This window comes from Anser cygnoides, chromosome 11 (assembly GCF_040182565.1).
Source record: "Anser cygnoides isolate HZ-2024a breed goose chromosome 11, Taihu_goose_T2T_genome, whole genome shotgun sequence".
Classification (NCBI taxonomy): Eukaryota; Metazoa; Chordata; class Aves; order Anseriformes; family Anatidae; genus Anser; species Anser cygnoides.
In genome coordinates this window covers 3,576,674-3,603,859 of record NC_089883.1, presented here as the reverse complement: position 1 = coordinate 3,603,859, position 27,186 = coordinate 3,576,674, and the positions used below count along the sequence as shown (strand labels likewise).

General features: G+C 47.5%; 1 protein-coding gene and 1 long non-coding RNA gene across 3 annotated transcripts in view; one reads left to right on the top strand and one right to left on the bottom strand.

Moving 5' to 3' along the window:
* ASB7 (ankyrin repeat and SOCS box containing 7) overlaps positions 1 to 22,955 on the top strand; it is an 85,607-nt gene extending 62,652 nt beyond the window's left edge. The window contains exons 8-10 of one of the 2 annotated variants that reach the window (XR_010834127.1): positions 17,675 to 19,503; positions 20,156 to 20,437; positions 22,029 to 22,955. The gene's annotated coding sequence lies outside the window, so the exon portion shown is untranslated. Of the gene's footprint in view, positions 1 to 17,674; positions 19,504 to 20,155; positions 21,094 to 22,028 lie in introns of both variants that reach the window. The other variant, XR_010834126.1, reaches the window with a different exon arrangement.
* LOC106036471 (uncharacterized) lies at positions 11,740 to 20,279 on the bottom strand. Its single transcript, XR_010834128.1, has 3 exons — positions 20,222 to 20,279; positions 17,902 to 18,107; positions 11,740 to 12,208 (listed from the first exon to the last, which is right to left on the bottom strand). It is a non-coding gene; the product is annotated as an uncharacterized lncRNA (long non-coding RNA).
* Positions 22,956 to 27,186: the final 4,231 nt, after the last annotated feature.

Here is a 27,186-nt window from a genome sequence, read left to right as displayed (position 1 = left end):
TAGCACTTCACAAATTTTAGAGGAGATCTGGCAGTGGATATGTTTGGAAAATCACTGAGGTCACCTGCTGCCTTCTCTGGTCACTAAACTTCATGAAGGATAGCTAGTTCCTCTTAGACCTAAATATGCAATCTCCACTCTGGTGTGGCTCCGTGTATTCATAACAGGATACCTTTCAGATACCTAGTAGGGATAGTCTTTTGTGCTCATTCAGCTATGATCTTGAGATTACGGTTTAAGGGGATGCTAGATCTTAGATATATTTGCATCGCTGTGGTCGCGAGCCCTGAAATCAACCATTATGGGATCAGAGCTTTTCCAGCTTCTTCATAGGAGAAGCCCAGTCAGCTCCTATGCCACCCTGGAACAACCAGACCAGTTGTCAAGCCCTGGGTTTTCTCCTGAGATGCTGGATTGAGGGGAGTAGAGGGCCTACAAGAGGTAAAGAACAAGGATTCCTGTGTTCTATGTGAGATCTTGTCCCACTGCAACAGCTTTATTGACACAACACGTCATGTGAAGGGAGCAGAGTGATCATAGCATGAAGCAGCATTTATCTTTTGAAGGTAATTATTCAGTAGAACCAAAAGCTGCAGATTAAATAATGTCCCTCAAGAAATGCTGAGTATTTGAGCCCAGGGAACTGCTAGATACACGATCTGATGAAATAATTGAGAGAATATGCCTGGTTTCCTTCAATGAAATGTGCAAGCCATCTCTAAATGCTCATTTGTTATGTAGAGATTTTACTGCTTGGATCCTAATTTTTCACAGCTGTAAACAGAAGACAAAGGGTGGTGGAAAAAAAAACAGTCTTAAGTAGGAAGGAAGAGGTGTGTGATCAGAAAACCTTTGGCAAGTTAAGAGGATTAAGAAAGGCCCCAATGTTCTGATTTTAAGTTCTCTGAGTTGGACTAACATCATGGATTAAATTTGGGTGGCTAAGAGGAAGAAAATACCTCATTAAAAAGAAGCAATTGGGTTTAAAGTTGTTGTAAGACAATGGCTGAAACAGCTCAACTGGAATGGTCTCGCTTGCTTAATTCAGGGGTTTTGTGTGCATGTGTGTTTTTAATGCCCTCCCCCACCTCTCCACTCCCAATCTAAAAGCCCGAAAGATTTGCTTTAAAATATATTACTTTTCCTTCTTCCCTCTCAGAATTGCAGTATTTGGGCTGTGTCACTGCTCTTTAGAATTGTGCTCAACAGTGAAGCTGGGCTGATGTTGGGAGCTGGGAAGCCTTTGCTCTGGGCTGAAAAATGACATGGGAAAAATGTGAGACCAGTCATAGCAATTATTTCAAGTCCACCTCTTCTTTTCCAAAAGTGGTATCGTTAGATTTTTGTACCCTTACTCTTTGCAAGGTGGTAACTATTGGCGGTTAAGCAGATGACTGTTCTAGCGGGATTAAACTCTGCATTTAAGAGCATTTCTCCATATTTTGGAGAAAAAGTGGAAAAAATATTGATCTGAAAGAGCAGGAGCTGTGGTGAGACTGATGCTGAGAGCACGGCCAGAAAGCAGCTGGGAGGTTGTAGGGTGGCAAGCAGCGAGGCAGATAAATTAGGCTGTGTCCCTGACCCCTTTAGTGAGAAGTCTCCTCAGGACTGTTTAGTGCTGGGTTCATGTGGCAAAGCTGCTCACGGCCAAAATCTCTTGGTCGGGCCGCTGACGGCGTGTGGCCGCTCCAGGAAGCCAACAGGAGGAGAGCCGAGAGTGCTGCGGCCTAGGCAGGTGCGAGGCCCATCGGCTTCCTCCAAAACAGAGCTCCGTCCAAGACGGGGATTAGTCCAAGAGAAAGCCAGAAGAGACCATAACCCTCCTCGGCTAACCAGGCTTGGGTTTGACAGGGATTTGCTCTCTCCTCGCTGCCAGCAAAGCCAGCGGCCAACCTTCCATTGACGTGAGCGGGGCCGCGCGCGGGCCCGGTTTCCACTCGGCCTATCTCGCCGTTACCTCAGGTGCCTTCTGCCGCGCCTTCCCCTCAGCCGGGCAGGCTTTTCGTTTTCGTACTGAAAGCGGAGCAGTTCCTCTGAGAGCGGCTCTCTCAGCCATAATATCTTGCCAATGGAAAAAGTGACACTAAAAATAAACTTGTTTCGGAAAGAAGCAAAGGCGGCTTCCAAAAAAATCCCGAACTAAAAAGGAAAAAGGGGAAAAAAGAAAAAGAAAAAAAAAAAAAACAGTCTAGACAGCTGCAGTAGGTGGAGGCAATAACAACCAAAAGGAATAAATTAAACTGTGGTTGAGGGGAGAATTTGTCTCCCCTGATTGCAAGACAAAAGAAACCCAATTCCTTGTTTTTAGAAAGAGATGTTTGGGAATTTCTCGGGCCAGCTGAGGGCCTATTAGAGTGATGTGAACTGGAAATGGAGTTAGAGGGCTTTGGCTGGTTGTATGACCCAACTCCGGACCACACACAATACGCGAGGCTTTGACAAGGCGGCGAGTAGTGGTAGGTGGCAAAGCCGTCTGCTATTGCCCTGAACAACATGACCAACTTCTGCTCCACGGCCTCGGCACATCTGCAGCGGCGGTGGAAGGAAAAGCCAGCTTCTTTCCTCCCAGACGTCTACCTCTGCTTCTTGAAACCGCCCTGCAGTTATAGCTGGGTCGACACTTAATGGATGCAAGTTGTGACTGTGGTTTTAAAATTCACAAAACAAAGTTGTGACTGCGGTTTCAAAATTTCACGAAGCAGTGGATTTCCCCTCTTTATTCTTCCAGTTGCAAGCAAACCATAGGCTGGGTCCTGCCAATGCTCTGGGTGGGTTTTGTTGGTTTGAGTTTCTTGTCACTCCTGGGTGTTGAGGCTGCACAGTTTGCAAAGTGTTTTGTGCTTTTTATGTGTCCAAAGTGTACATGTATGTATGCATGCCACACAAACTTTGACTTGTTTGCCAGTTATTTGCTTCAGTGTGGGCAGGATTTCATCCTGTGTCAGTACTCACGGAGACTTCAATGGAAGCACTTCACCGTACTCGTTTATTTTCTAACTTCTGAAGGAACAGCTGAAAATCCATCCAAAGAAAATAGCCACAGTCAAATTCTCAGTCTTCTTTGTCCTCTTAATGAAATCTGTCGTTGGTCTCTGTATTATCTGTCTTGTAAAAATGAAACCTCTCTTAAGACTGGGCACTTAGAACATAAAAAAGGAATCTAAATGTTTCTGCTTCAGGAAGTGTACCTGGAGTCATCCCGGGCATCGATTCCCATCACACAGCAGAGGGGGGACCCACAGGGTATCCATGTCTTCTGTGCTGGGAGTTGGCAGCTGAGGTTAAAACACGAGGTGGCTTGCCCGCTGTTAGTCGTTAGGGGCTACTTGTCGTTTGATAAAAGCCCAAGTGTCCAGACTGAACTCCAGTTTGCTTATTATGATTTTTCCTACATGAAGCTCATCCCATGCTTTCAGTAGAAACTCAGATTTTCCTTTGCTTTTCCTTCAGTCTCGCACTGCAGAGTGGCTGCAATTTGGGTTTAAACGTGACCTGTTTGTTGCTTTGTTGCTGTTGCTTGTTTTGCTTTTTTACTTCTAGGACCAGGTAGTAAAATAGGTGTGAAGTGCTCTGACATCCAGCTGGAAGAAAAAATTGCAGTTGGCTTATTTATTCACCGCTTGCAAGCTTCCATTTTTTTAATTGAATTATTTTTTTTAAGGAATGAATTGTTACTATTTGTGTAAGGTTGTAACTAGCTGTATACCCCCAGAAACAGATAGCTAATGAAATCCCAGTAACTTGGCCCAGCAGTTATTTGGTTTGACATCAGACCCGGATGAGAAGACATGGAGTGTTGTGGTTTTTTTTTCAAAGCCCCAGTGAGGTCATTGCTGGCACAACTAGCAGTCTCAGGTAGAGCTCATCTTGTCGATCCAGGGATGTTAAACTCAAGGAATTTGATGCTCAGAAACATTCTGTGAAGTATCTCCATCTGTGGGGCTTGCTTCCTGCTCGTGGTCTGTGGCAGGCTGGGTTTGTTTGCTTGGGAAGTGGTAACACCACTTAGAGGGTTTGGGTTGGTTTTGGCTCGTCTCCTTCCTGTGTCAGGCAGGCTTTAAGGAGCAGTGCTGGGGGTTCAGCCTGGTTTCCTAGGGAAACGAGCCTGACGTGAGTGCACCGTCCATGTCAGCTCACTCTTCCCCAGCGGTGCTTCCTGCACCTGATGGTCTGGGAGACAGCAAATAGCTGCAAGGTTTGTGGAAACAGTGGGCTATAGAGAGAAGGGAGAGAGATGTGTCAAGCTGTCGGTCGTTGCACCCTCTTGTGAACAGCTTTTTTTTTTTAAAAAAAAAAAAAAAAAGCTTTGCTTAGATTTTTTTCCTATACCTGCATGAAATGACCCAAGACATACAGCCATAGAAAGTCCCTGACTTCATGAGTGCCACTGCTGCTCTAAAAATCATACAAGTCATATAAGTTCCTGTGTTTGCCTGGAAGCTGTGCTGAGCGTCAGATAAGCTCACCTGGAAATGACAAGCCTACTAAAACGATTTAGTGTAAATGGCAACCTGTGAAGCTCTCTGCAATAACAAACCCGCCCTGTGCAAACAGAAAATACCCAGGGTGCTGGGTGCTGGGCACCCTTCCTGGCTGCTCCTCAAGCATCAGCCGCCCTGGGAGGCATGGGGACTGACTCAGCCCCGGCCGTGCTTAGGGTCCAGGAGCCGTGGGCACGGACAGGGATCCAGGCAGATAATGGGGGGGATATTCCTGTATGAAGTGCGGATAAAAGGCGTCGTGCTATTTCTGCACCACCTGATCTGCTTCCTCCTCCCTGGTTCCTTTTGATGTTTGCTTTCACGGCGATTTCTTACAATGTGAAATTCATCCTGGTTTTAATGGTTTGGGGATGGCGTGGTTTTTCAGATGAACAGAACAAGGATGTAGAGCTCTGAAAGATTCCTCTGCTCTTTATCAGCTATTTCTTTCAAGTACTAAATGCCTTTTCTTTTCCTTTTTGTTCTGTAAAGGTGAATTCTTCCCCTGTGCTGTTTACTAATTAAAAGTTAGTTGGTAAAGAATAAGCATATTGTCCCTGCTGCGGTTTGATCTATTGTTATTAGGGCTCTGTGTTGTTACAGATGAGATCAAAGAATTTAATTTATGATGGGTGGATAGGTCAAGTTCAGTCGTCTGAAGCGAGCGCTGGGTGGAAAGCACGGTCAGGCAATAATGTCTCAAGCAGCAGCCCAGGCAATAAGCTTTTCCTTATAAATAATACAGTCCCACTTTCTCCACTTTTGACTCAAGAAGCCCAGCGGTCCTTTGGATATAAATATTCGAGGACAGCTGGATGCAGTCTATTAAATCCCCTCTGCCTTCCCTTGGTACAATATACACAGGAGATAATATAGCACCAGAGGAATCCAAGGCTTAAGATAAAGTAGAAATCCCAGGACCACAACTGCATATTTCAGCCAGCCTGGTTCACAGGTCTGCATTGTGTTTGCATGCGTGCTGCAAGTTCCTATGATATTTTTAACATGGTTTTGAAATATCCCTTGAGCTTGCAGCAAGAACCTCTAATTAAGACCTAAAGTTGATGCTGCTAAGTCTTAGTCACACCCTAATAACAAAAGGGGAATGGGGCAGCGGAACAAATTTATTGGGTCTGCTTATAGTCTCTAGCTGCAATATTTTCCTTGAACTCTGCTCAAAGAGGAGTGGGTTGGATTATTTCCATTTCATCTTTATTTATTACACACCAGCGTACAGCACTGTTATGAAACCAAGAAAGACACCCACCTCTCCCCCATGCCTATGGAAACCATGAGGACTGGCTTGACGTGCAAGATGAGTAACCTGGGAGCAGTTTCTGGGCTCTATTATTAGTATGTGCCTATGAGTGCGTGGCTAGTATAGCTGCATAAGTGGTTTGTGCTTTCCCAGTATTCTGCCCAACTGGAGCCTGGAAGCTTTTTTGGGTGGGAACCCCACCTTCTTCTGTGTTTGGAGAGCGCTCAGCACGCTGTGGGCTGGCAGAAGGGGCAGGGGAGCCCGTGGCTCTGCAGGATGGAGTCGTGGAGTTTCGTCTCGTTGTGTGTCTGCTTGCCCGTGTGTGTTTTTCTGTCCCGGCAAAGGCTGAGGTTTCTTTGGGCTAGGCAAGCTCATTATAAGGCAGCCAAGCTGCAGCCTGTACGTATGAGCCAATGTGAAATATTGATGCTTTTAAAAATAAAAAATGAATAAAAGTCCCTTTCCCTGACCTGATTTACAAGGGAGGAGTGATTGATTGGTGCTCTGATGGATGGCTCAGCCTGCTCCTCCGCAGGGTCTGTTTTCTTCCTGCTCGTGTAGCTTTGGGTTTGATCAGAGCCCCCCATGTGGAGACCCCAGGGTCTCCTGTCCTGTGCAGGGCTTCTGCTCCTGGGCTCTCTCTGTCGTCTGCCCCCAGCTCGTCCAGTCCCATCTGAACCACCAAAGTTACTCATAAACTTGGATTTTTTTTCTGGGGTGTTTTGAAGCATGAGCAGTTCCTCAGGCGGGTTCACGGCGCGGTGACGCAGTGCTGGCGTGGCAGGGGGAAGCAGTGCACCAGGAAGGAAGGAGATGCTCGAGGAGGGAAAAACCTTGCACCCGTGTCCCAGCCGGGCTCCCACCCATGACACGGTCTCAGGAGACCGGCTGGAAACCCTGTTCTGTACAGTAACAGATTCCTCTGCCTGTCACAGTGGAGAAGTCACAGGACGGGCAGCAGCCTTTCAGCTGCAGTGATGCTTACAATGTTTTCAGTTCCTGATACCATCGTCAGTTCCTGATTCTCCCTTTTTAGTGACTCTATTTTTAACAACGAGAGGTCGAACTCTACCGCGTAACTGCAGCTGGGCAGCTCCCTGCCCAGCCAGTGTGCCATAGGGATGGGGATTGGCCTCATTTTGGCTGCCGTGACTGGCTGATCCTCATGATTTTCAGCATCTCTTTGCTGTTGGGTCCTTTTTCATCATCACTGCACCCCCGGGATCTTTTGCCCTGCTTAGCTACTTTTGGGCTTATCTCCTGGTTTCTTTCTCTGTTACTCTTCAAGTCCTTTGGTCTGCTTTTTTAAGGTCCATCTCTTTTTTCCTGCAGTTGCTCTTCCTGTCCTTTGAGCGCCTTATGGGGTCTGATTGCTAATGTGGGTCGTAGCAGGGTGATATCAGGACAGAAGATGCTCCCAGGGTATTGTTTTAACCCAACCAGAAACCGTGAATCAGTGTCTTCTTGTAAGTCTTGCACCCCGTGAGTGTAGGTCCAGAAAACCCACACAGCCTGGAAAAGCTTTGGGGATGCTCACAAATGTGTTGCTCATCCAAACCTAAGGTCCAAAACCTTTAAAAATGTTCCCATTACCACTCTGCCACTCAGCTTGGAAGCTTTAAAAGGGGAACTAGTGGGTGCTGCAGTGTCTGTCTTTCTGTCTTTGTTGCATTTCCTGTGCTTTCATTTTCTGGAATAAAAGGTTAAGCTTTTATTTGTCATGACTTTACAATGTATCATCTTGGAAATCAATCTTCCCTTTTAGTTTACTTAATAATGCTGTCTAAAGTCATCAGCTAGAAAGCATTCAGTGGCAATTACAAGAAATCTTCTCAGAACCTACTCCCAGCTATGGTAAGCTAGAGAGACAAAGAAAATCTTTTACAACCTATTTTTCCTGTCTTAGTAAAATAATAGCAGTCCCCTGAGAGACATTAGTAACTGTTGAGAACCAATATTTAGATGTAGTAATTTATCTTCTTGTTTATAGAAACCACAATTAAATACTTTTAAATCTCCAGAAAATTATAATTAGGGATGTGTAGCCAAATTTGAGGGGGGGTGGAGGAAGAAAAGAAAAAGAAGAATGACTTTTAACGTCCGGGGATTGGTGTTGTTTGTTTCTGTTGACTAATATATACAGTAAACTGCCCGAGTCCTGAGGTGACTCACGGGCTGTGCAGATGGTGAGCTTTCCTCCGGGCTCGCTGAGTTAATTGAGTAGGAAGAGATGCTGCACAACCGCCTCCTCCGGTCCCATGTCCTCTTCCCCTGCTGCAAAGGCAGGGGGTGTGTGAAAACCCCTCCTGCGGACCCAGCTGCAGGAACATCGGGGTTTCCAGGCGATTATGTTTTTTGGGAAGCTCGTGCTCTGACCCAATGCGAGCAAAATGAAATTAGTTGGGGTCTTCTGGAGGCTGCCAAGATGAAAGCCATGCGAAGGACACAAGCACGTGGGAGGAGAACGGCTTTTTGAGGATAAAATAGCTTATTTCAAGTCCGAGTGTGGAGTCTCAGAGGGACGGTTCCTGCCCAGGAAGGGCTGTGGTGTGAGCAGCAATCTGCCTTTCTTTCACTGCTAGCAATGAGCATTTGTCACCTTTACGGAGCTTTGGGAGAAAAGAGGTGTTAAAAAATAAAACACAAATATAAACTGGCCCTGGGCAACCCCTTTCATTGCCCATCCCTGTTGCTTTCACAGTTGTGCATGGGCTGCTCGAGTCTGGCTTTTGGGACCTGGGCAACCCCTGAGAGGGTGCCAGTGGGAGAGGGAGCGTAGACCACAAGAACTCAAATACTACGTGAAATTCCCTGGAGACCTCCTGTAAGTTAATGTGTGGCTGCTTGAGCGAGATGCCATGGAGCTGTGGTCACTTCACCCAGTCTCTCAGGGCACTGTGCTGCTTTATCCAAGCTCACCTCTCACTGACTTGTGCGTTCCCCATGAAGCTGAAGAGCCCTCACATTCCACAGTCCCGAATCGCTGTTCCTTGTGCGGTTTCATGAAGGTCCATTCCCCGGTCCGAGGCTCAGGGAGAGTTCCCTTTACACAAGGCACAGGGAGCGACAGCACGCCCCGAAGCGATGCTGGCCCCCGGACGTGGCTGATGAGATGTAGCCGAAGTGGAGAGTGACATCATGTTAGCTCTGGTTGGAGTCATCTGCTAATGGCACTGAGCTCTTACAGGAACCTGGCCCTGGTTGTATCGAGCTTTTCTGAAAATCCTGACTCTGTTATGTATTCACAAGGACAGCCTTACTATGCAAAGCCTCTTCTTGGCATGGGGACAGATGCAGGCTTGTAACAGTATGCACTTAGTTATAGATGTAATTTTATTTGCCTTTGTTAGAATCTTTAATATAAAACTCAGTAAAAAGACCTCTCTAATAAAAATGGCTCAGAGAAATAACAATAAACAGGTTTTATGATACGGAAGATGCATTAAAAAAATCCTACTAAGAAAAATGATCTTAAGAGTCTCCAAAAAATATGAATATGGAAGGAGAGACTTTTTCCCCACCCGCTACAATCAAAGATGGGTGGTCTGCATGCCATGTGAGCTTCCTCACTCTGGCTCTTGTGGGCAGGAGGAGGGGAAGCTGTACTCTGTCTCAGTAATGAGCTCTGACTGTCCAGGAAAGCATTTATTTTTGCAAAATTAAAAAGGGGGGGAGTCAATGGATCTGTTTATAGCTATATAAAAAGGCAGAAAAGTTAATGCTAACATATGTTGCCTCATGTTCCCGGAGCAAAAACATTTGCAGGATAGTAGTCCGGAGCGCAGGTGGTAGGCGATCGATACCTTTATTTAGTTTGAGGGGGATGGCAGAACTGCTCACCTGCAGGAGGAGCTGCAGCGAGCGCACAGAACCCCTACAGACACGTTATGGTCGTGTATGGATGTTGTAGGCATTGTATTACAGAGACGTTAGGGGTTTGTACACCGCTTGCAGGATCTCTAAAGCTCGGGCTGAAAGCCACAGGCATCTGCAGGGCTGGTGGTGCACCCAGGCCGTGTCCGGGTGTCCTCCTGAGCACCCCTGGAGCCGTGTCCCTGTATCTGCGAGGTTTTGTTCAGCACAAGGTGCCCCCACCAGCCGTGGTGACAGCGTCCTGAAGGGATGGGAGGACAACGTGCACCAGGGGGGCAAACTGGTGGAAAGAGGGCACAGGGACCCCCCTCTGAGCTGTGGCCACGGTCGTGTCTTCTGCTGGAGGGAGAGCGAGCGATGTGATGGGTAGAGCAGCAGCGTCAGTGTTCTTGTGATTACTGGATTAGATTTAGGAGGTCAGGGACCTCAGCTCAGTGGATCTCTTCTTTTGTCTTGCACAAATGATGCACCATGTCTAGTGCCACAGATCCCAGCGTATAAAATGCTGAAAATCCATTCTTTTTCCTCCTTACTGATGCAGAACTTTTAGGTCAGGGGCTGACTCCTGGCATGAGCTTTTAGATTTTGTATCCCAAAAGCTTCAGGCTCTTGTAGGCAACTAACCATGTACTACCATGATGATGATGTCCAGAGATGACGTCTCTTTGCAGACCTACACAGACGGTGTATTTTTCTTTAGGGATACATATCCTCAGAGATAAATCATTCTCCCCTTAATCTGAAACACTCAGTTGGCGATTACTTGTATCTCGTGAAGATTTCACTGGAAGTGACCTCTGGTGGTTTTGTGACAGAACATGAACCTTTCATCTTTTCTGTTGCTGTAAGTGATCAGATAGAGGCAAAACCCTGTTTCCTGCCTCACGGTGTCTGCTGAGAGGGAGGCAGGGGGGCTGCTGGTGTGAGATCATCATCTTTCGGAGGACAACGAACTGCTTTATGAGACCGTGATCTCAATACAGATGAGATAACTGGCAAGGCTCCGAGTTATTGCTTCAGGACCTCATATATCCTCCCTGCCTTCAGGAGCCAGGTGTTGCCAGTTACAGAGCTGATCTCCCCGACATCAGATATGGTTTCTTCGATTCATAAGACCAACAAAAGGGTTGACCACAAAGGTCCAGAACTTACAGGTGTTGTGATGCTTCGATTTGCGGGACGAACAGTGCTGTCTTCCATGGAGGGGGAATGTCCTAAGTGCAGTAGTTTGCAGACCTGCCCCAGGTAGTCCAGTATAAGTTGGGACCTTTGGAGCTGGGACTTGCAGGCTGGTTGCTTCCCATTGTCCCCCGAAGACTTTCTAGAAGAAGTTCTGGTGGGACAGCAGGCAGGACTGGTGTGACAGGCTGCCTTCTGCTGGGACCCTGCCTCTTTTCCCTTGGACTTGTCCATATGAGTGTCTTCATGGAGTGCTTTGATCACGGGCAAATTGTCTGCCAGCAATGTTCCAGCAGAGAGTTTGCAAACTGATGTTAAGAGTAGGTGAACTAATAATTAATGATGTTTTTGCTAAACGCATTCCCACAGGACCAATTGCTGGTGGTTTGACTTAAAATAATAATAATAATAATAATGAATTAAGCTTTATTCCACCTCTGCAAGTTAGAAAAATACGTCATTTTAATTTTTTTTCAATAAAATAAGCAGTTTTTCAGAGCACTAAACTAAGTGGACACCCCACAACTAGTGTCAAAGCAATAGTTTTGTCCGTTTCCCCTAACTGTTAACAGAGCTGAACCTTTTCCCAATGTAGATAGCAGGCTTTGCTGTTAGCAGGACGTGCCGTGTCCGAGGTCAGCTCCCATCCAGCCCCACATCACATCACGCCTGCACAAAGGCCACCTGAAGAGCAGCTGAGCAAGTCTGCCTTGGACAGCGTGCAGTAAAGAGCGCAGGGAAAATTGTTCCAGAATTGAAGGCTTTCCTGATGTCTTTACTAGCAATATCTGTTTTAAAATCAAGTGAGCTCTGGCTTGGGTCTCTATATGTTCCAGCTGTAGCATTATGGCTCGAGGACAGAGGCACTCTCCTGGGTGTGAAAAGCTGCGAGGAGGGAGCGCGTTTTGAACACAAGGGTGGCCTGGCAGAGCACGGCGCCGGGGAGAGAAGTGGTTGGACCAGGGAAGAAGCCGAGCATTAGAATTGTAAATACATTTCAAGTTCTCCGGTTTTGAGGGAGCTTCCTAGGATTTTAATTAATCATTTTGCTTGTTTTTGCAATGAGAACAATAGCGGTTACCTCACTGCTCTGGGCTTGTGCTGGCGGAGGACACTGGGGAATGATCCATCACTGCTGTTGCTGAGGCTTCACCGATAACCTCTGCCCAGGGCTGGGTGAAGCTACAAACACTGCCCGCTCTTCTGAGATGGGAGAGTGCTTTCTTCTCTGCTTGATGTATATTCTTAATGCGTGTTGATGCTATACGTTATTAAAATCCATTACCTCCTTCATTTTTTTCCTTTCCTCTGGACTCAATTACTTCTCATTTCTTTTTTTGGAAAAGTAGGTTGAAGCTGATACATGAGATATAATATCCAATCTGTATTTCTTAAGGTACAGGACCAGTCTGTCAGGCTGTTGGCACAAAACAACAGTTGTTTTATTGTCAGAGTAAGTAAATAAGAACAAGAAGCCTTAAGTATTGGCATATGTTGATACGTGGCCAAAAAGGTCTCTAAACAATACGTTTTCTATTCATTCCAGAAACCTCATACTCCGTTATTTCTCATTTAATGCTGTTGGCAAATACCCATGTCACCATCTAATTTTGACTATAGTTCAACTTTTTTAGTGCAAAGCTAATCCTCATTATAGTTGTAAACATGTGTTTCATTTGGCCTCATGCTCATGTGCTAAAGTGACAAAGGCAATCTAGGATTTGTATCAGAAATGGAGATGTATAGGTAAGCATTTTGTTCAATCTACTTCATCTTTTATACAGTGAAAATCAGCCCAGTTGCTTAATAGAGAAGAAAGTGGTTTTTTTTATAAGGTTCTCTGTACTCTTGTGCTTGGCCTCTTTCCTGCTCTGCACTGTTTTTTGGAAAGATGGGACACTTCAAGGAAGAAAAGAGCAAGCGAGTCTGAGAACAGTCGTGAGAGCCATCTCAATCTTGTGTAGTGGTTGTGTGCATCTTCTATGGCTTCATGTGCTCTTCAGACATCCATATTTCATAGAATCATGTGTTTTTTTCTTTTTTTTTCTTTTTTTAATTTGTGCCTCAGTTTTCACACAAGAGATTTATAACTTCGGGCCTTAGTGAGACCCTTCCCAAAGTGAATCCTCTTTAAAATTAGATCCCTTATAAAAGACAACAAATGAGCATCCCTGAAGTACAGTTCACCCTCAAACAATTCTGTATAGTAAAATGTTTTATAGTTTTTAATGGCAAAATTCGGCTTGACTTCCCTGCCTCCGGAGGAGCAAATGACAAACCGTTGACCAAAATAATTTCATTCACGGGAGCCTAGTGGTAACCAGATTAAGGTTTGGTGCTCTTGTGATGCCAAGGGTTGTCACAAGTCTGCGGTGCGCGATGCGATGGAGGGATGCTTGGTGACCATTACCATCCTGCGGCAGTAATGCTGAAACAGGACATCTCCGGAGAAATTCCCAAGCAGGCACAGCCTGTCTGCTTGGGCTGCTGCTGGGACCACAGTTTGAACAGCTGGCAGCTTGGTCAGAGTTTGTCCGCGCTCAAAGAAAAATTGTTTGCCACAAAACATTTCTCTATATTCAAATACACGCCTGAGCCACAAACATTTCTCTGTGTTTGCATATACCACCGAGTCACAAATTGTCTTCTTGTATTTAAATAGGTCCCAAATTCAATCCATACATTTCCAGTCATTATCACCCCATTATCCTTTCTCTTTCTTGCTATTTTTCTCACCAAGCAGTGGTAAACCCCAGGCCCTTTCTTAAGCATGTGGTTGATATAATAGCAAAGGAAAGTTCTTTTCAAATATAAAAATGTTTTTAAATACTGTTTTATAACAGCCGTGGTCATCTGCAAGGAATCAGTTTTCAAAGAAGCATTTGATGGACTGACAGTCATGCGAGCCCAGGACGAAATGAAATGATCCAATTCAAAGAGGATTGAGACTTACTGTTCTGGAGGCACATGAAGAGACTGATGATGTTGAATTTTGAAACTACCAATTTGGCTTTTAAGGTGTGTTGGGATCCAGATTGGCAACAGCAAATTGGAGTTTTACACCATAAAATTGTCCTCCCTATTTGACAGCGATGGAAAATTTTGACTGATAGCCATTGGGCAACCTGAAGCATCCATACCACAGCACTTGGCATTGCCTGTAGCACCATCCGACAACTGTGTTGAAGTCAGGGTGAAGATGAACAAGACTTTTGGAGTTGAAGGCTGTAGGACACCTCACTGCCTTGCATTAGATAAGCTTGGAGGTGCAGCACGTGAAGAGCTCACCTCGCTGGTGCTGTGGGGATACCTGCAGGGCTCCGATGTCTTGGATGCCTGCAGCAGACAGGAGTATGAAATACATTCCCAGAGTTAAAAAAAAAAAACCTCTCCTTTGTGCCATTGGCTTAGAGAAGTCTGCTTAAGCAGACTTCATCATTTAGGTGTTGCTTTTTTTTTCTTTTTCTGATTTTACACCTCTTGACACGAGGTGTACACATCCTAGGTGTCTGCTCTGTGAGGACTATAGCTTGCTAAGAACTTCAAGCTATGGAAGAGCGTGGCATGCTTTGTAGAGAGGAGAGCAATAAGGAGAGATGCTAAAAGTGTCAGGCAATCATCCCATCTTTCATTGGACTGAGGGACAAATCCAGTCATGACCTCTGATCCTCTTGATTAAAGCTCTAAAGTTTTTACTGTCCCCCACCCAGTATTTCTGTTGCATTTGTTATATAGCTTCCTGCAATCATGTTTATTGCTCTCCAATGCACGCAGAATGTTTGCTTCCTACATACCTCAGTTTATATTTTTGCCATTAACTATAGACACTGTTTTGTTTGTATATTTAAAGAACTTTCAATATTAAGTTTCAACGTGTTAATACGGAAGAAACTAGAAAGCAACTATTTCTTGGTTGGAATTCATCCCGTGGAAGGTTGCATTTCAAGTTGTTGGATTCCCTGTGCTACGGCTGATGTACGCACCGTGCGAGCTAGCTGTTGGATTTTCCATCAGTTGTGTTATCTTTACCGCACGTCCAGGTTCAGAAGCAGCAAAACCTTCAGTTTGGGGGTTTTGTGCTTGGTTGGTTTTCATTTGATTGTTTGTTTTAGTGGTTTTTTTTTTCCTTTTTAATTTATTTCTTTAGGGAATGCTGGTAAGGAACAGCCAAGTGATCAAGAGCCGACGCTGGCTCTGCTTTAGAAATCATTCATGCTTTTCAGGTGTCCAGCTTCCAGACTACTTAGGGCAGGAGGGGAAATGTAAACATCGTGCTGTTATTCAACCTACTACACGAAAGCATTGAGTCTGACAAGGCTGCAGGTTCCCCCGTGCCCCATCCTGACCGAGATCGGACGTTGATATCCCTGCCGGTGACATGCAATCCGGCGGCGGCCGCGCGGCACAACAATCGCCCACTGTCCGTGCTGGTCGTGCTGCTCCGTGCTGGTGGTGGGAGCTTGGTGCTGCCTTTCTCAGGAACCCAGCTGGGAGGGGATTTTTTAGTAAATACAGTTCAGGTGCATCTAAACAGACCTTCAGGTGCGTGCGCGTTCACCTAATCTGTATTAAGACTTCAGGTGCTCTTTTGAACCTTATATCAAAAGCTTTTGTTCCACCTGGTTTCTCTAAGAAATATTTACGGGGTAAAAAACATCGTGAGACTTCGTGCTAGGGGTTCAAGCCGTGCTGGGCGAGGCTGTCCCCGAGGCACGGAGGTGGCTTCGAGGCGGGTGCTGCGCTTTTTGCTGTGTGCCAGCGGCGGGTTTTAGGGTGGATGCGAAGCAGATAACGGAGTTCAGGAATCTGAAAGCAGCCGCTGCAGGAACCACGTACGTGCCGAGGGCTGAGAGAAGCCATGGTGCTCTCCTCGTTACGGAGAGCAAAGCCTGGCAGCTTTATTTCTGCACCGACCTTCTCGCAGGGAAAACAGAGCAGGAAACAAACCCTACCCAGCCGCCAGCGTACGCTCTGCTCTGCCTTTGATGAAAAAATGATTCATATCCATACTCAGGCCAGCAAGGTTGGGAGGCCAGGTCTGGTGAGCAAATAGGAACGGCATAAGAGCATTCAACATGCTAATTTAAAGTATGAGGCTTATATATGAATTATAAGCAGCAATAAAATGTGCTCCGACCCAGGCAGGGGAGAATTACTTCTTCTGATCAGCTGGCAGAGCTGGATGTAGAACAGGGCTCTGGACTTCGCTGTAGCTTGAATGGAGCTGGATTTCTGCATTATATTATTTTTATAGTCTCTTCCTGTCCGACAGAGATCTCTATTTCTTCGGTAACTTAAAGCGTATGACTCTGGCCTGCGCACCCCGTGTTCGGGAGCTGTGCTGGGACGGTTTGGGCTGCCCTGGGATGCCGTGTGTGATGGTCTGTGTGCGAGGAGAGACGGCTCCTTCCCAAAACGCTGCCGTCCCCATCGCCTCGCTGCAGGCCCTCCTCCGCTGGCCCCGCAAGCAGCGGGGGAAACATTTCCATCCAGAGCAGCTTGCTTCTCTTTGCTTACCTTTGGCCTCCGGGTCAGGAAACCTTAATAATTTCCTTGTTATTAATTTAATCCGTGGTTCCTAGTAATTACCATAAATTAAGCCTGCTGGGGGTGGAAAACACAGGCCATAAACCGCAGGAACGGCTGGCTTTATTTGCTAGCGTCAGTGCCCAGAGGATTGTTTCCTGTAGGTCAGTCCCCTGCTTGCCGTGATTAGCGCAGGATCAGACCCAACGGCACGGCGTTTCCCCTCAGCCACTTAAACCCAGTCCTCGCCTGCCAGGAATTCTGTTAATACGCGGGGTCCTATTAAACGCTTAACCTCGGTGCGAAGTGAACTTACGCCTGCCCCCGTTCAGGCACCGAATATTTCCTGAGGACCGGTTCGAGTCTGGATTCGCGGCAGGAGAACGCGCGGCATCCTTCTGTGCCACCCCCCCTGCCATCCTCATCCCCCTTCCTTGGGACGTGGGGGCGTTGGGCAGGAGGTGGGCACGACACGAGGGGAATTACACGGAGGCCCCGTGGGTATGGGATCGCCGGTTTCCTCTCGATGCTGGGCTGGAGCCAGGCATTCCCGAGTGGCACCGCTCCTCTCCAGCGCCGCGCAGGAAGCGTTCCCGGCTGGGGAAGTGCCAGCCTCAGCCAAAGGTTACCCGGCCGAGGTGATAGCTTTGCATTCCTGCAATGTCTTAGCTTTTTAAAATTAAATTCTTGCAACATGAGGATTTAATCCCTTCTGCTATATATGGTGTGTGTGTGTGTGTGTGCGCGCGCGTATATATATTTTTTTCCCTACAAAAATTTCATCAGGCAAGTTATTTGTGTGTTTGAAAATTGGCTCGGATACAGGGTCAGTAACTTTCCACCCAGAGCCTGTAGAAAGTTTGGGGTTTGAGGCTGAACATGGGGTCAGCTTTAGGGTGGTGCTTGAGTCAAAACTAGATCTGGAGTTGAAAGCCACTGGGGGTAAAACCTATTGTATTGCCCTTGATTTTTATTTTTTTTAATTTTAATTAAAAATAATGGAAACGAGCAGTTTTCCTGTGCCCAAGTCTCTCAAAAGCAGCAAGCTCTACCTCATTGAAAATGGTAGTATTTGTAAAGTTAGTGGTTTCCAGTATAGAATTGGATTCAAAATCCAGTCCTAGAAGAGTAGTTTTGAATTTGTGGACTGAAAATTAAGCTTCTGCAAAGTTGTTTTTTTTTTTTTTGGTTTGGTTTGTTTTTTTTGGGGGGGTGGAGTGGGGGAGAAGTTAATAACTGAGGCTGTGATCTATTGAGGTTATTTTTGGTTTGGTTTGGTTTTTGGTTTTTGTTTGTTTTTTTTGCTTGTGCTTTTTTATAATTATTTTATTATTATTATTTTTATCCTTCTGTCAAGCCGCTTTGTCGGTTTGCAGGCCATCAGGATCCAAACCCATCTGCACTGGTGCCCTGGAGTAAACACCAGCAGTCTGGGCCCAGCCAAGGAGTCACCAGCTCTGGGGGTGCAAAGGGGTCAGTGCTGAAGGCTGATTTGCCCTTTAGAGAAACCACGAACTGGGCCCACAGCCCTGGGCGATAAATGCCCAGTTGCCCTAAGCCAGGGCCCAGATTTGAAGCACCTACCTTCTGGTGAGGGCAGAAATCTGCCTCTTGATGTGTTGTTCACGAAGACCTCAGTATTTCGGTAGCACGAAGACTTTTCTCCCCTGGCTCAGTTCTCCTTGGTGCGTGTCGCTGCCCGAAGTTCTTCCCTCCACACGGCCACGACACTGGGCACGGATGCAGCTTTTCCGCCACGAAGGCATCGCTTTGTGTCACCTCTTCGGTCTCTGGAAGAAAAATTGTTCCTCCAGGTCTTGACATCTGCTGCTATTTAAAGGAACATCATCATCATCACCAATACGTTCCGCTGGAGGTCCTAAGGTATGCGGAGCCTTATTCTTCCAAACCCTGTGATTGAAAACAGATATTGCACCATGGCGTCCCTTTAAATGCCATGTCAGTGCTGGGAAACGTTTTAATTAAGGGTTCTGCGTGAGAGAAGCCCGCAGTGAATGGGGGAGGTTTTAGGCAGCATTTAGCATCCCTGCAGGTCCTGCAGGCATTCAGAGAAATCTGCACCTCCTGCAGCTCTCCGCCCGTGCTGCTGCCTGCCTTGCCCAGGGATCCCCTCATGCCTTTGGGCTCCATCGAAAGCCGTTGTCAGAGGAGGAATTTGTCCAGTTAGCATCCCCCTCTGCTACCCGTCACCTGGCCATGTGCCCGTGCAGGCACATTACCCGAAACGCGTCCGGCCCCAAAGCGCTGGGTGTCCTAAGCTGGGGAGTGTGCTGTCCTCACTGGGAGCTCAAATATTTGCTCCGTTGGGTGTGTTCTCCACGCAAAATGCTTTTTGAAGTAATTCATCTGTTGTTTTGTTTTTGTTTTTGTTTTAAACAGGCTAGAAATTTTTTACTGAGTCATCTGGCTTTGCAAATATTTGAAAAAAAAATGGATTTTTTTACCCTTCACTCCAAAAACAACGCAGCTTCTTGCCCACTGCAATCTGAAAACTGATGAATAAATGTTAAAGCTGATGATTGGGGGGGGGGGGTTATAAAACTATTTTTTATGGTATTGAATGAACAGAAGATACTTTTGTTAGAATTGATGTAGCATCCTAAATTGTATAATCCTAATCTGATTTCTGTTGGCATACATAGAGCTGGGTCTTTTACACCTAAGCTGAACTTTAAATCTTAGGCGAGACCGCAATGTTTCAAGAAACCTTTGCCAGCGTGAACCAGGAGGAAGAACTTTTGTTTTCCTCCTGACCCACTCGTGTTCTTGTTGAAGATTATACCCCGAGCCCCTTCATCGATGTTTTTTGCTGTGTTACCCTCTGGTCCCAGGACACAGGCGGCTGAGGTCGGGCACTGCAGAGAGGAACCCGAGGCTTCCCCAGGCAAACAGAAGTGATCTGAGGGGCTTCAGCCCCCTGACGGCCACCGCAGCTGCTCCAGGCTTTTCGCAGTTGTTGCTTCCTGGGGATGACCGCGAGGTCGCGGGACCTGCCTGATTTGTGTGCCGCCTGCTGACCTGCCATGTCGTGGGGTTTTTCTCCTGGTTCCTCGGATACAGTTTCGGCAGAAGATGAGAGAACCCCCCCCTGGGGCTGGCACCTGCATCTCTCACATCCCAGCCGAGTGCCCTAGGGACTGCGTGTGGTGCAAAAGGATAATGCAGGTAAAAAAAAAAAAAAAAAAGGAGAAATAGGTATGAAATGTTGTTTTGGCCCTCAAGTTTGTCCCACAGCAAATTAAAAATAAATAAATAAATCTGGAAAACAAAACACAGGGACAGGGAGTGTCCGTCTGTGGAGGTCTTCAGGGCACAGGTTCTTCCCAACCTCAACCGTTCTCTGATTCTGTGACAAAATCCTGAGCTATTTGGTTTATTTGGATTTACTGAAGTGCCGCTGAGCTTGTCTCTGCCTGATGTCAGCACCCAGGCTCCTGTAACCATCCCTAGGCATGTGCACCCGTATGTGATGTGCGAGCAGCCGTGCGCAGGAGCTGCCTGGTGAAGCATTGCAGTGCCCACAGCTCGGCACAAGCTGGGTGTTTGTAGCTCCTGGTCGTTCGGTCTGATCGCCAGCAGCCCCGTGGGTTCAGAGCAGCTGACCAAGCTGTGTGTCCCCCCCATGGGCTCAGGACCAGGGCTTTCCAGAAGCGAAGCTCACGCTTTGCTTTGAAGACAGCAAGGGACAAGGAATCCGTGGCATTCCTGGCGTATTCCGGCGGCTGGCTGCCCTTGTTGAAAACCAGATGTCTCCTTTCCAATTCGCATGTTGCTAACTTCCAGTTCCAGCCCTCACACCTTCTTCTGCTTTTTTCAGAGCCCGAAATGAGCGCCTCTCCTCCCTCCCATCTGCCGCTGCCGCCCAGCGAAGCGCGAGCCTCACCTGTCCGCGAGCAGCTTGCCCTCCCTTGGCGTGAATAAAGCAGAGCTATTGGGGTCGCAAAGATCAACGACATCGTAAAACACTTCAAGCGTATGCCTTTGCATCGTGCCTCGGCTGTGATGGCCATTCCGTGGACACAAGGCCTTAATGTGCACGGCCCTGATCTGTTTTTCCCATCGCTGACGCTTCGTTGACCTACCTGCTTAGGAGAGTGATGTGGGTCTGTCCTTAGTGCAACTTTCCTCCTTTTGGAGAGTGATAAATCTGTTAGGGCATGTATTTTTTTTTTCCTGCTTTATAGCTTGCCATAAATACTCAATAGTATCGTCTTACTCGGGCTGTGCTGAAGGGCTGGTGGCTCCTCGGCTAGCAATGCTCGTTGCCCCCACGAGAAGCTCCTGGTGGGGCGCGGGGGAGGCTGGGGACAGCCAGAGCACCCACGCCTGTGATGCCAGCACGGAGTCCTCATGAGCAAGAAAAGAAGGATTTTTTTTCTTATTGATGGCTTAAAGGTCAAGCTTGGTTTTGTTTCTCAGCTGCACATGCAGAATAATTTAGCTTTCCTCTTTAGTGCTCTCTTTCTGCCTCCTTCCTGTGTAGGTAATAAATTAATTTTATTTAATTCATTGGCAGCCTCACCTTTGGTAGTGAAGGCAGCAACACCGCTAGAGATGGGGTGTGAGAGTGGAAAACTTCCCCGAGGGATCTGGTCCCACAAAACACGGGGATTTCAGGATGAAATGCTGGGGGCACCTTGTCTCAGCTTGCTCCGAGCCAGATTTGAGTTTCCTGAAGTAACTTGGGAAGATGGAAAGGAAGTGAAGTTGTGTCCGTAGGGCCAGTGGAAGTATCCTGCTCTCTCTCCCAGCCCCGTAAGTACATCGTGGTAATTCAGAGCAGTGCTTGCTTGTTTACGGAGTGTGTGCTGCAGGAGAGCTATCACTCAGCGGAGCAGAGATGTGCTTAATGCAAAAAAGAGCCCACGATTGCAGAGCTGCTCTGCGCAGTCTGTAGCTGAAGCGTGTTGTGATACCCATGGGTAAAGATCAAACTGGAAAGGACTTGCCGACATCTGATTCTCCTCAATTTCAGTTGGATCCAAATCTAGCAAAAGGGCATTTTATGTCTGGTCACAGTCCAAAAAGATATAGCAAAATCACCTGGAGTTACAAATGTGTTGCAGAACCTGTCCCTAATCACATTAAGAGCTCTAAACTGTAAGGCTCAATTGTTTGCCAAATGAAATATTCTCCTCCGGTATTTGCAGAAAGGAATTACAGTCTGTGAGTAATGTTTTTCATTTGGTATCGAAGTACAGTTTCTGTTTTATGGACCCAATCCTGAGCTTGGGGAAAGAGTCATTAAAAAGGCTTTGTTTTGCTGGGGAGCAAGGGCAGCGTTACTCCAACTTCACCCCACTTTGGGACTGGGCTCTGAGCTCCTGGGACCAGTTGCTTCCAGTTCAGACCAAGTTCCCTGCTCTCCCCACCGGACCGGCATCACCTGCCGTGCACGGCGAGGTGGTGGTCACGATGTGACACCCAGCAGGTCTGGGATGGGGGCTTTTCCCCTCCCAGTCACCAGCTTCCGAGGCTTCGAGCCCTTGAGGTTCACGCCGCGAGGCTTTCTTCTGCACTTCTGAGAGCGATGTTTGTTGTTGTTGGCTTTGAGGTTATGCTTAAAGGGAGGGGAAGTCCCGATGCTCCTGGTCATCTAGGGGCTGAGCTGTGTTCCTGGGGGGCCAGGAGGGTGAACCCGATGTCTCGACATGCTCCTCATCTCATGGTGTGTGCTGGTGTCCCTGTAGTGGCTTCTACGTGTAACGGTGACCTGGTGACTCCTGCTCAAACCTTTGGATGCAGCCAGACCTTCCCAGCCCGCTGATGGTGCCATGGCTCCTGGACAGCTGCTGGCCGTGCTTCATGCGTCAGCTCCGTGGTGTCCCCCAGTAAGAAAACAGGTCAGTCAGCACGGAGACCTTACAGTGGGTAGAAGGAGAGGACAGCAAGTCCCCCAAACAGCAAAATATTCCAAACGCAAAGACAGCTGCTGAAAGATCTTCACCGCGGTTTGTTTAAACCGGTGCCGCCACCGAGCGAAGCGCCTGGCGTGCTGCGCTTCGTTACGTTCACACCGAGGCGGGTGGAAGGAAAGGCTTGCGGAGTATCTCCAGCTTTGTGCTCTGCTCCGGGGGAAGGAGAGTGGCATCAGCACCCTACTGCCTCATGGGGAGCAGCCCTGCCCCAGGGATTTCGGCCTGACCTCGTGCGGTGCCTTACTGTGCCCCAGCTGGCAGCAGTAACTGGGCAGTTCTGAAATAACCCTCAGCAGTGACATGCAACCTGCAGTGCCTTTACCTCTTATTTTTCCTTTCCTTCCCTCCATCCCAACATGTCTCCATCTACCCATCCTGCTTCGCCGCGGTTCCCGTGAACAATTTAGTAGTCGGGTAGAAGGAGTCTTCTGCAACAAAGAAACTACTTTACTTTCTGCTATGGTTAATGCCCCAATTTAATGAGTCCTTCATATCATTCTCAGCACCCTAAATTAAAGGGTAGCCTATGCAATTAAACCGTTCAGCTTTCAGAATGCCCCTCTCAGGGTTATCTGCAAAATGGGTTGAAATGCAGCTGCTACTAATATTGCTTGTATTAAAGCTGGCAAAGGAAAAATCTCTTTCTTCCCTCTATTTTCAGTAATGTGCCTTTACTTTCAATTAAACTGATTATTTGCACCATCTTGTTCCTGATCATTGTCCCACGAGGTTTTCCTAGCCAGGAAATATTTTATGCAATACATAACTGTAGATGTTTAGACCTTCGTGTTTGTATCTTTCAGGAATGAGGGGAGAGCTGAGGCTTGCAGCCAAACCTTAGTCTTATTCACACCAGTATTAATCCGGAGTAAAGCTGCAGTTTGCAGCGGAATTACACCAGATTTGTGCTCAGTTAGATACATCAGATTTTGTTTGCTTGTTTTTTCCCCAAATAGCTGTTTAAGGAAACAAAGCAGTTCCCCAGCACCCCCTCCCCAAATCTCTCCGTTGCATCTGGAACATATTGCTCTATTACCAAGGGTCAGATAATATCCTGCGTTAACAGAGCATCCTCCAGGCCCCCCAGATTCTTTCCAGCCGAGTCACTTCACCCACCCCTGACATGCAGCCTGCTGGGGGGGGGGGGGGGAAGGCTCCTCGAGGGTTTCATCGCTGCTTTGGCTGGGAGCAGAACGGGGACCACGGCAGCACCGAAATCACACCTGAGGAAGGGGTGGCTGGGCCGATTTTTAGGCAAAAGGTAATTGCTCCCTGCATTTAGCTCAGCCCGTGGGGCTCACGTCACCACATCCCCACCTTGCAGCCCTTGCTGGGGCCAGGCACTGAAATCAGCTGGTGGGGCACAGCTTGCAGCAGGGCCGGGCTGGGAGGTGCCTTCATGGTTGCACCGGTGCAGGAAGACTCCAGCCCAGCGTCCCTGTCCCCCAAAATGTCACACACGCCATCGTCCCACATTGCCTCTTGCAGAAAGTGCTGTAGACTCCGAGACTCAGCATTTCTTTTTCTCTTTTGTCCCCAAAACGTCAAAACAGAAGCATGAATCAGCGGCGTAAGAAATAGCTCTTTTCTGCCCTTTCGCTGAGAAACGCTCTGCGGTAAACCAAGGTATTATGTTTGGGATTCATCCGCAGTGAAATTTCTTCCTGCCCCAAACCTGTCAGGCTCCAATTCTTATTTTAATGATCTCATTTTATAAATAATGGAAAGAAAAACAATACATTCAATAGAAATGAGATTAGAAATGGGAGGGGAGTGAATTACAAATGCAAGAGTCTGTAGTTATTCCAAGGAAGATAAATCTCATTTTTAGTGGTCTCCCGTGAAACAGCATCTTGCTAAGAAACAAACAAACAAACAAAAAACTGCTTTTGCTGATAAATAAAGGTGCGAGATGGTGGCAAGGAGGGTTTTTTTAATACTAGTTGGTTGTCATAGCATCTTGGGACTCGCGATACCTGGGGTTTATTCCTGGCCTCGCCACGGTCTCTCTGCAATAAATCATTTAACGCCCTGTGCCAAAGTTGCAGCACAATCTGGAAAATCAAACTCCAGTGAATAAATGTGCAAATGACATCGCCAAGTAACGCTCCGTGCAGTTATCAATGCCAGGCTTCTACCTCAACAGAGTTATGAAGCCTGGCGTACACAATGAGCAGGGAGGTGCAAATTAGTGTCATTTCAGCAGCCCACACACAATTCACTGCAGACTGTTGTGGGAAAGAGTGTCACTGGGAACGATGTTTTGATTCGGGGCTGGAGCCTGCCTGGCGATGAACCCCTTGTACACGTCCCAGTGTTGACATGATGCCAGTGGTGGCTTGAAAATTCCTTTTTTTTTTTTGTTTTGTTTTGTTTTCTTTACGTGTATTTGGGCAGATTTTCTGTCTGTGTGACAGAGCGACCCTCCTATAGGACTCGGAGGAGAATGCGCTGGAATCATGAAATTTGCACCCCTGCAATTCTGGGAGCATCTGTTGGAGGTCGGGGCCTCCTCCCCTCTGGAGGTCCGGCTGCTCACTGCCTCTTTGCTGTTGATGCTTGATGAGGATGGAGAACATGAAGGGTGGCTGAGGATTTGAGAGAGTGTTGAGGGAAAAGGAGCATGGGGAGCAATTAAAGACTTGCTTGTATGTTGACATGAAGATCAGCACCAACATGCTTACCTGATCATCGGGAAGCAGAGAGCAATTACTCAGGAACTTTAAACACCTCCGAGGAACACATAGGAAGATCAGTTTCATGACCAAGAAAACAAGGGCATGGTTATAGACTGGGCTGGATGGACACAGACCTGTTCCTTGCCTCTGCAGAAAGGTTTTATCCCAAGATAACTGCTGTGAGAGACAAAGTGCAGCCACTGATGATGATCTGGGATTATCAAGTTCATAAAGATGTGAGGGTGTTTATTAGAAACAAATATACTGATGTCTCTGCAAATAAATTATTAAAATGTTTGTCTAGTGAGGGATACAAATTAATCCAGGAGTACCTTTAATAATGGGGAAACTCCTCCATAATCAAATACAGTGAACCCAGCGACGTTCCAGTGATGTGAGCCAGGAGGTAACGAAGACAAGAGGCCAGCAGAGCATCCTGACATGCTCCATGCCACGCTCCAAGGGACGACGGCAGGACGATGCTCGTATGGCCTCACCAGGAGCAAGGCGGTGTAACAGAGCAGAGCGAGTTATGGGGCGAAGGAGAGGATTTCGAACACAGCATGGGGCATCGTCAGGTCACCTCAGGAACAGAGGTTGGGCCGCAGAGGGGTGGGGTTTGTCAGACTCCTGGCAAAAAGCAGCTGCTCGGGGTCGGGTCAATCGTGTGAGGAGAAACTCAGCAAAAACGTGGTGAATTTGGGTATAAAGGATTTCTTTTGCTTCCTCTGTGAACAATGTCTTGCTACAAATAACTTCATACCCCCAGCCTTGTCCTGTCCTGGCTGATGCTTAAACTGTCAATAATCATCAGGTTGCTGTCAGGGTGCTTCTCAATGGGGCTGACAGATTATATCTCTAAAGTCCCTTTATTGGACCTTGTTCCCAGAAAAGCTTGCAAATTGCTCTCATCTTACCAGACAAAGGCGTTGCTCACACTCAGAGTCCTTGGATATCCTACACAATAACGTATGAATTGGTGAGAATTACCCGAGATAAAATATCCCTTACAACATCAAAGTTCCTGATCTTTTAGCTGTCAGCCGCAGGTATGTGAAAGTCCTGACAGGCTGGAGATAGAAGGAAGAGATAAAGCAAAAGAGGAGAAAAGAAAACGGAGAAATTCTCTGAATGAAATGTTATATGGTTGGATTTGGCGCAGAGATTTCAGTGCAAGGGGTCTGCAGGGCTAGCAGAGGTGTGAGCGACGCACAGGGCTTTTGCCTTTCCAAACGAGCGAGCAGCAGCTGGTAGCGAGCAGCCAAGGACAGATCCTGCTCTTAGTAACACCCATGGATAAAGCAAGCAGGGGAACAGGGAGCAAAATAAGGCTAAAGCACACTCAGACATCTTCCTAGTGGGTGCAGTCAGTTCTAGGCAGTGCGACGTTGGGGGGGGGGGGGGGGGGGGGGGGGGGGGGGCTGTTTTTAGCAAACATTAGCTGGCACATTGCAATTAGCACCTTGCAGCTGCCATCAGGTGAGAACCTGGTAGCAATTAGGGAGATTGCCTAATTGAGACGGGGAGGGGGGCGGAAGCCCTGAGGAAGAGGAGGGCAGGGAGTGAGGTGCCTTGTTCCTTGTGGGAAGGCTGCACTCGGTACCGCTAGGCCCCAGTGCCGGCCTGCGCTGGGCCAGGGGTGACACGGTGACAAGGATGAGCTGGTCACATTCTCCCCAGCTCCTGGCGCTGTGCTGGTGGCTGGGTTTGCACGGTGAGATGGATGGAGCGGGTCGGCTCCCCGGGGGAGATGCTGCCACAACCGACAGCAGGCCGGCCTCGCTTGCGCCGTGCTCGCACGTAGGCCCGAAGCCGTTGCACTGAGGCAAAGGGGCTGAGCTGAAACGAGATCTGAAAGCTGCCCTTCCTCGCTGCCGAAACAAGACCTGAAAGCTGCCTTCAAAGCTGCCCTTCCTCGCTGTGAAGAAGGGATGGAGCTTCCCTTTGCCGCTGTGCCGGCGTACCTAACCTCCCTCTGGCACCGCGGCTCGGAGAGCGCGGATCAAATACCTTGCAAAGGGCCGCTCTTGGCAAATACACGAAATGCTTTCCTCGGGTGACATAAATATTGTACGTTATTTGCTGCCTTGCCAAAATGCAAACACACACATGCACTCCTAACTAAGCAGCATTCTTTAAAACTTAAGATCATTGCTTAGGAAAGAAATATAGAGCGTTTTATAAATCCAAATTGATCACGCACGGCGTGTGTTGAAAATATGTACAAAAATAGGACCCCAAAACTCCATTAA